The sequence below is a fragment of the Gordionus sp. m RMFG-2023 genome, chromosome 1 (assembly GCF_954871325.1).
Source record: "Gordionus sp. m RMFG-2023 chromosome 1, tfGorSpeb1-WG-v2, whole genome shotgun sequence".
NCBI classification, from domain to species: Eukaryota; Metazoa; Nematomorpha; class Gordioida; order Chordodea; family Parachordodidae; genus Gordionus; species Gordionus sp. m RMFG-2023.
Window position 1 is genome coordinate 50,260,409 of NC_088775.1, and position 7,921 is coordinate 50,268,329.

Here is a 7,921-nt window from a genome sequence, read left to right on the forward strand (position 1 = left end):
AAACATGTAAATTGAAATTATAAAATAGAATTTACTGTTGTTGGTGAGGAAGATGGTTTAGCAATGGTGAAGAAATTCTCCTTTCTTTGCTCAATGTGGTTTCGTTTTTGAAGATGATGTTGTAATTTCCTTGCTCGTAGTTTGCCGTAAATAACCTGAAATTAAACGTTGAAATTGAAATTATAAAATAGAATTTACTGTTGTTGGTGAGGAAGATGGTTTAGCGATGGTGAAGGAGTTCTCTTTTCTTTGCTCAATGTGGTTTCGTTTTTGAAGATGATGTTGTAAATTTGCTAGTAGTTTACCGTAAATAACCTGAAATAAAACGTGTAAATTGAAATTATAAAATAGAATTTACTGTTGTTGGTGAGGAAGATGGTTTAGCGATGGTGAAGGAGTTCTCTTTTCTTTGCTCAATGTGGTTTCGTTTTTGAAGATGATGTTGTAAATTTGCTAGTAGTTTACCGTAAATAACCTGAAATAAAACGTGTAAATTGAAATTATAAAATAGAATTTATTGTAGTTGGTGAGGAAGATGGTTTAGCGATGGTGGAGAAGTTCTCTTTTCTTTGCTCAATGTGGTTTCGTTTTTGAAGATGATGTTGTAAATTTGCTAGTAGTTTACCATAAATAACCTGAAATAAAACGTGTAAATTGAAATTATAAAATAGAATTTACTGTTGTTGGTGAGGAAGATGGTTTAGCGATGGTGAAGAAGTTCTCTTTTCTTTGCTCAATGTGGTTTCGTTTTTGAAGATGATGTTGTAAATTTGCTAGTAGTTTACCGTAAATAACCCGAAATAAAACGTGTAAATTGAAATTATAAAATAGAATTTACTGTTGTTGGTGTAGTGAAGATGTTCTCTTTTCTTTGCTCAATGTGGTTTCGTTTTTGAAGATGATGTTGTAAATTTGCTAGTAGTTTACCGTAAATAGCCTGAAATAAAACGTGTAAATTGAAATTATAAAATAGAATTTACTGTTGTTGGTGAGGAAGATGGTTTAGCAATGGTGAAGAAATTCTTCTTTCTTTGCTCAATGTGGTTTCGTTTTTGAAGATGATGTTGTAATTTCCTTGCTCGTAGTTTGCCGTAAATAACCTGAAATTAAACGTTGAAATTGAAATTATAAAATAGAATTTACTGTTGTTGGTGAGGAAGATGGTTTAGCGATGGTGAAGTAGTTCTCTTTTCTTTGCTCAATGTGGTTTCGTTTTTGAAGATGATGTTGTAATTTCCTTGCTGGTAGTTTACCGTAAATAACCTGAAATAAAACGTGTAAATTGAAATTATAAAATAGAATTTACTGTTGTTGGTGAGGAAGATGGTTTAGCGATGGTGAAGGAGTTCTCTTTTCTTTGCTCAATGTGGTTTCGTTTTTGAAGATGATGTTGTAAATTTGCTAGTAGTTTACCGTAAATAACCTGAAATAAAACGTGTAAATTGAAATTATAAAATAGAATTTACTGTTGTTGGTGAGGAAGATGGTTTAGCGATGGTGAAGGAGTTCTCTTTTCTTTGCTCAATGTGGTTTCGTTTTTGAAGATGATGTTGTAAATTTGCTAGTAGTTTACCGTAAATAACCTGAAATAAAACGTGTAAATTGAAATTATAAAATAGAATTTACTGTTGTTGGTGAGGAAGATGGTTTATCGATAGTGAAGAAGTTCTCTTTTCTTAGCTCAATGTGGTTTCGTTTTTGAAGATGATGTTGTAATTTCCTTGCTCGTAGTTTGCCGTAAATAACCTGAAATTAAACGTTGAAATTGAAATTGTAAAATAGAATTTACTGTTGTTGGTGAGGAAGATGGTTTAGCGATGGTGAAGGAGTTCTCTTTTCTTTGCTCAATGTGGTTTCGTTTTTGAAGATGATGTTGTAAATTTGCTAGTAGTTTACCGTAAATAACCTGAAATAAAACGTGTAAATTGAAATTATAAAATAGAATTTACTGTTGTTGGTGAGGAAGATGGTTTAGCGATGGTGAAGGAGTTCTCTTTTCTTTGCTCAATGTGGTTTCGTTTTTGAAGATGATGTTGTAAATTTGCTAGTAGTTTACCGTAAATAACCTGAAATAAAACGTGTAAATTGAAATTATAAAATAGAATTTATTGTAGTTGGTGAGGAAGATGGTTTAGCGATGGTGGAGAAGTTCTCTTTTCTTTGCTCAATGTGGTTTCGTTTTTGAAGATGATGTTGTAAATTTGCTAGTAGTTTACCGTAAATAACCTGAAATAAAACGTGTAAATTGAAATTATAAAATAGAATTTACTGTTGTTGGTGAGGAAGATGGTTTAGCGATGGTGAAGAAGTTCTCTTTTCTTTGCTCAATGTGGTTTCGTTTTTGAAGATGATGTTGTAAATTTGCTAGTAGTTTACCGTAAATAACCTGAAATAAAACGTGTAAATTGAAATTATAAAATAGAATTTACTGTTGTTGGTGAGGAAGATGGTTTAGCGATGGTAGAGAAGTTCTCTTTTCTTTGCTCAATGTGGTTTCGTTTTTGAAGATGATGTTGTAATTTCCTTGCTCGTACTTTACCGTAAATAACCTGAAATAAAACGTGTAAATTGAAATTATAAAATAGAATTTAGTGTTGTTGGTGAGGAAGATGGTTTAGCGATGGTGAAGGAGTTCTCTTTTCTTTGCTCAATGTGGTTTCGTTTTTGAATATGATGTTGTAGATTTGCTAGTAGTTTACAGTAAATAACCTGAAATAAAACGTGTAAATTGAAATTATAAAAAAGAATTTACTGTTGTTGGTGAGGAAGATGGTTTAGCGATGGTGAAGAAGTTCTCTTTTCTTTGCTCAATGTGGTTTCGTTTTTGAAGATGATGTTGTAAATTAACTAGTAGTTTACCGTAAATAACCTGAAATAAAACATGTAAATTGAAATTATAAAATAGAATTTACTGTTGTTGGTGAGGAAGATGGTTTAGCAATGGTGAAGAAATTCTCCTTTCTTTGCTCAATGTGGTTTCGTTTTTGAAGATGATGTTGTAATTTCCTTGCTCGTAGTTTGCCGTGAATTACCTGAAATAAAAGTAAATTGAAATTATAAAATAGAATTTACTGTAGTTGGTGAGGAAGATGGTTTAGCGATGGTGGAGAAGTTCTCTTTTCTTTGCTCAATGTGGTTTCGTTTTTGAAGATGATGTTGTAAATTTGCTAGTAGTTTACCGTAAATAACCTGAAATAAAACGTGTAAATTGAAATTATAAAATAGAATTTACTGTTGTTGGTGAGGAAGATGGTTTAGCGATGGTGAAGAAGTTCTCTTTTCTTTGCTCAATGTGGTTTCGTTTTTGAAGATGATGTTGTAAATTTGCTAGTAGTTTACCGTAAATAACCTGAAATAAAACGTGTAAATTGAAATTATAAAATAGAATTTACTGTTGTTGGTGAGGAAGATGGTTTAGCGATGGTGGAGAAGTTCTCTTTTCTTTGCTCAATGTGGTTTCGTTTTTGAAGATGATGTTGTAATTTCCTTGCTCGTACTTTACCGTAAATAACCTGAAATAAAACGTGTAAATTGAAATTATAAAATAGAATTTAGTGTTGTTGGTGAGGAAGATGGTTTAGCGATGGTGAAGGAGTTCTCTTTTCTTTGCTCAATGTGGTTTCGTTTTTGAATATGATGTTGTAGATTTGCTAGTAGTTTACAGTAAATAACCTGAAATAAAACGTGTAAATTGAAATTATAAAAAAGAATTTACTGTTGTTGGTGAGGAAGATGGTTTAGCGATGGTGAAGAAGTTCTCTTTTCTTTGCTCAATGTGGTTTCGTTTTTGAAGATGATGTTGTAAATTTGCTAGTAGTTTACCGTAAATAACCTGAAATAAAACGTGTAAATTGAAATTATAAAATAGAATTTACTGTTGTTGGTGAGGAAGATGGTTTAGCGATGGTGAAGGAGTTCTCTTTTCTTTGCTCAATGTGGTTTCGTTTTAGAAGATGATGTTGTAAATTTGCTAGTAGTTTACCGTAAATAACCTGAAATAAAACGTGTAAATTGAAATTATAAAATAGAATTTACTGTTGTTGGTGAGGAAGATGGTTTAGCGATGGTGAAGGAGTTCTCTTTTCTTTGCTCAATGTGGTTTCGTTTTTGAAGATGATGTTGTAAATTTGCTAGTAGTTTACCGTAAATAACCTGAAATAAAACGTGTAAATTGAAATTATAAAATAGAATTTATTGTAGTTGGTGAGGAAGATGGTTTAGCAATGGTGAAGAAATTCTCCTTTCTTTGCTCAATGTGGTTTCGTTTTTGAAGATGATGTTGTAATTTCCTTGCTCGTAGTTTGCCGTGAATTACCTGAAATAAAAATAAATTGAAATTATAAAATAGAATTTACTGTAGTTGGTGAGGAAGATGGTTTAGCAATGGTGGAGAAGTTCTCTTTTCTTTGCTCAATGTGGTTTCGTTTTTGAAGATGATGTAATTTCCTTGCTCGTAGTTTAGCGTAAATAACCTGAAATAAAACGCGTAAATTGAAATTATAAAATAGAATTTACTGTTGTTGGTGAGGAAGATGGTTTAGCAATGGTGAAGAAATTCTCCTTTCTTTGCTCAATGTGGTTTCGTTTTTGAAGATGATGTTGTAAATTAGCTAGTAGTTTACCGTAAATAACCTGAAATAAAACGTGTAAATTGAAATTATAAAATAGAATTTACTGTTGTTGGTGAGGAAGATGGTTTAGCAATGGTGAAGAAATTCTCCTTTCTTTGCTCAATGTGGTTTCGTTTTTGAAGATGATGTTGTAAATTTGCTAGTAGTTTACCGTAAATAACCTAAAATAAAACGTGTAAATTGAAATTATAAAAAAGAATTTACTGTTGTTGGTGAGGAAGATGGTTTAGCGATGGTGAAGGAGTTCTCTTTTCTTTGCTCAATGTGGTTTCGTTTTTGAAGATGATGTTGTAAATTTGCTTGTAGTTTACCGTAAATAACCTGAAATAAAACGTGTAAATTGAAATTATAAAATAGAATTTACTGTTGTTGGTGAGGAAGATGGTTTAGCGATGGTGAAGAAGTTCTCTTTTCTTTGCTCAATGTGGTTTCGTTTTTGAAGATGATGTTGTAAATTTGCTAGTAGTTTACCGTAAATAACCTGAAATAAAACGTGTAAATTGAAATTATAAAATAGAATTTACTGTTGTTGGTGAGGAAGATGGTTTAGCGATGGTGAAGGAGTTCTCTTTTCTTTGCTCAATGTGGTTTCGTTTTAGAAGATGATGTTGTAAATTTGCTAGTAGTTTACCATAAATAACCTGAAATAAAACGTGTAAATTGAAATTATAAAATAGAATTTACTGTTGTTGGTGAGGAAGATGGTTTAGCGATGGTGAAGAAGTTCTCTTTTCTTTGCTCAATGTGGTTTCGTTTTTGAAGATGATGTTGTAAATTTGCTAGTAGTTTACCGTAAATAACCCGAAATAAAACGTGTAAATTGAAATTATAAAATAGAATTTACTGTTGTTGGTGTAGTGAAGATGTTCTCTTTTCTTTGCTCAATGTGGTTTCGTTTTTGAAGATGATGTTGTAAATTTGCTAGTAGTTTACCGTAAATAGCCTGAAATAAAACGTGTAAATTGAAATTATAAAATAGAATTTACTGTTGTTGGTGAGGAAGATGGTTTAGCAATGGTGAAGAAATTCTTCTTTCTTTGCTCAATGTGGTTTCGTTTTTGAAGATGATGTTGTAATTTCCTTGCTCGTAGTTTGCCGTAAATAACCTGAAATTAAACGTTGAAATTGAAATTATAAAATAGAATTTACTGTTGTTGGTGAGGAAGATGGTTTAGCGATGGTGAAGTAGTTCTCTTTTCTTTGCTCAATGTGGTTTCGTTTTTGAAGATGATGTTGTAATTTCCTTGCTGGTAGTTTACCGTAAATAACCTGAAATAAAACGTGTAAATTGAAATTATAAAATAGAATTTACTGTTGTTGGTGAGGAAGATGGTTTAGCGATGGTGAAGGAGTTCTCTTTTCTTTGCTCAATGTGGTTTCGTTTTTGAAGATGATGTTGTAAATTTGCTAGTAGTTTACCGTAAATAACCTGAAATAAAACGTGTAAATTGAAATTATAAAATAGAATTTACTGTTGTTGGTGAGGAAGATGGTTTAGCGATGGTGAAGGAGTTCTCTTTTCTTTGCTCAATGTGGTTTCGTTTTTGAAGATGATGTTGTAAATTTGCTAGTAGTTTACCGTAAATAACCTGAAATAAAACGTGTAAATTGAAATTATAAAATAGAATTTACTGTTGTTGGTGAGGAAGATGGTTTATCGATAGTGAAGAAGTTCTCTTTTCTTAGCTCAATGTGGTTTCGTTTTTGAAGATGATGTTGTAATTTCCTTGCTCGTAGTTTGCCGTAAATAACCTGAAATTAAACGTTGAAATTGAAATTATAAAATAGAATTTACTGTTGTTGGTGAGGAAGATGGTTTAGCGATGGTGAAGGAGTTCTCTTTTCTTTGCTCAATGTGGTTTCGTTTTTGAAGATGATGTTGTAAATTTGCTAGTAGTTTACCGTAAATAACCTGAAATAAAACGTGTAAATTGAAATTATAAAATAGAATTTACTGTTGTTGGTGAGGAAGATGGTTTAGCGATGGTGAAGGAGTTCTCTTTTCTTTGCTCAATGTGGTTTCGTTTTTGAAGATGATGTTGTAAATTTGCTAGTAGTTTACCGTAAATAACCTGAAATAAAACGTGTAAATTGAAATTATAAAATAGAATTTATTGTAGTTGGTGAGGAAGATGGTTTAGCGATGGTGGAGAAGTTCTCTTTTCTTTGCTCAATGTGGTTTCGTTTTTGAAGATGATGTTGTAAATTTGCTAGTAGTTTACCGTAAATAACCTGAAATAAAACGTGTAAATTGAAATTATAAAATAGAATTTACTGTTGTTGGTGAGGAAGATGGTTTAGCGATGGTGAAGAAGTTCTCTTTTCTTTGCTCAATGTGGTTTCGTTTTTGAAGATGATGTTGTAAATTTGCTAGTAGTTTACCGTAAATAACCTGAAATAAAACGTGTAAATTGAAATTATAAAATAGAATTTACTGTTGTTGGTGAGGAAGATGGTTTAGCGATGGTGGAGAAGTTCTCTTTTCTTTGCTCAATGTGGTTTCGTTTTTGAAGATGATGTTGTAATTTCCTTGCTCGTACTTTACCGTAAATAACCTGAAATAAAACGTGTAAATTGAAATTATAAAATAGAATTTAGTGTTGTTGGTGAGGAAGATGGTTTAGCGATGGTGAAGGAGTTCTCTTTTCTTTGCTCAATGTGGTTTCGTTTTTGAATATGATGTTGTAGATTTGCTAGTAGTTTACAGTAAATAACCTGAAATAAAACGTGTAAATTGAAATTATAAAAAAGAATTTACTGTTGTTGGTGAGGAAGATGGTTTAGCGATGGTGAAGAAGTTCTCTTTTCTTTGCTCAATGTGGTTTCGTTTTTGAAGATGATGTTGTAAATTAACTAGTAGTTTACCGTAAATAACCTGAAATAAAACATGTAAATTGAAATTATAAAATAGAATTTACTGTTGTTGGTGAGGAAGATGGTTTAGCAATGGTGAAGAAATTCTCCTTTCTTTGCTCAATGTGGTTTCGTTTTTGAAGATGATGTTGTAATTTCCTTGCTCGTAGTTTGCCGTGAATTACCTGAAATAAAAGTAAATTGAAATTATAAAATAGAATTTACTGTAGTTGGTGAGGAAGATGGTTTAGCAATGGTGGAGAAGTTCTCTTTTCTTTGCTCAATGTGGTTTCGTTTTTGAAGATGATGTAATTTCCTTGCTCGTAGTTTAGCGTAAATAACCTGAAATAAAACGCGTAAATTGAAATTATAAAATAGAATTTACTGTTGTTGGTGAGGAAGATGGTTTAGCAATGGTGAAGAAATTCTCCTTTCTT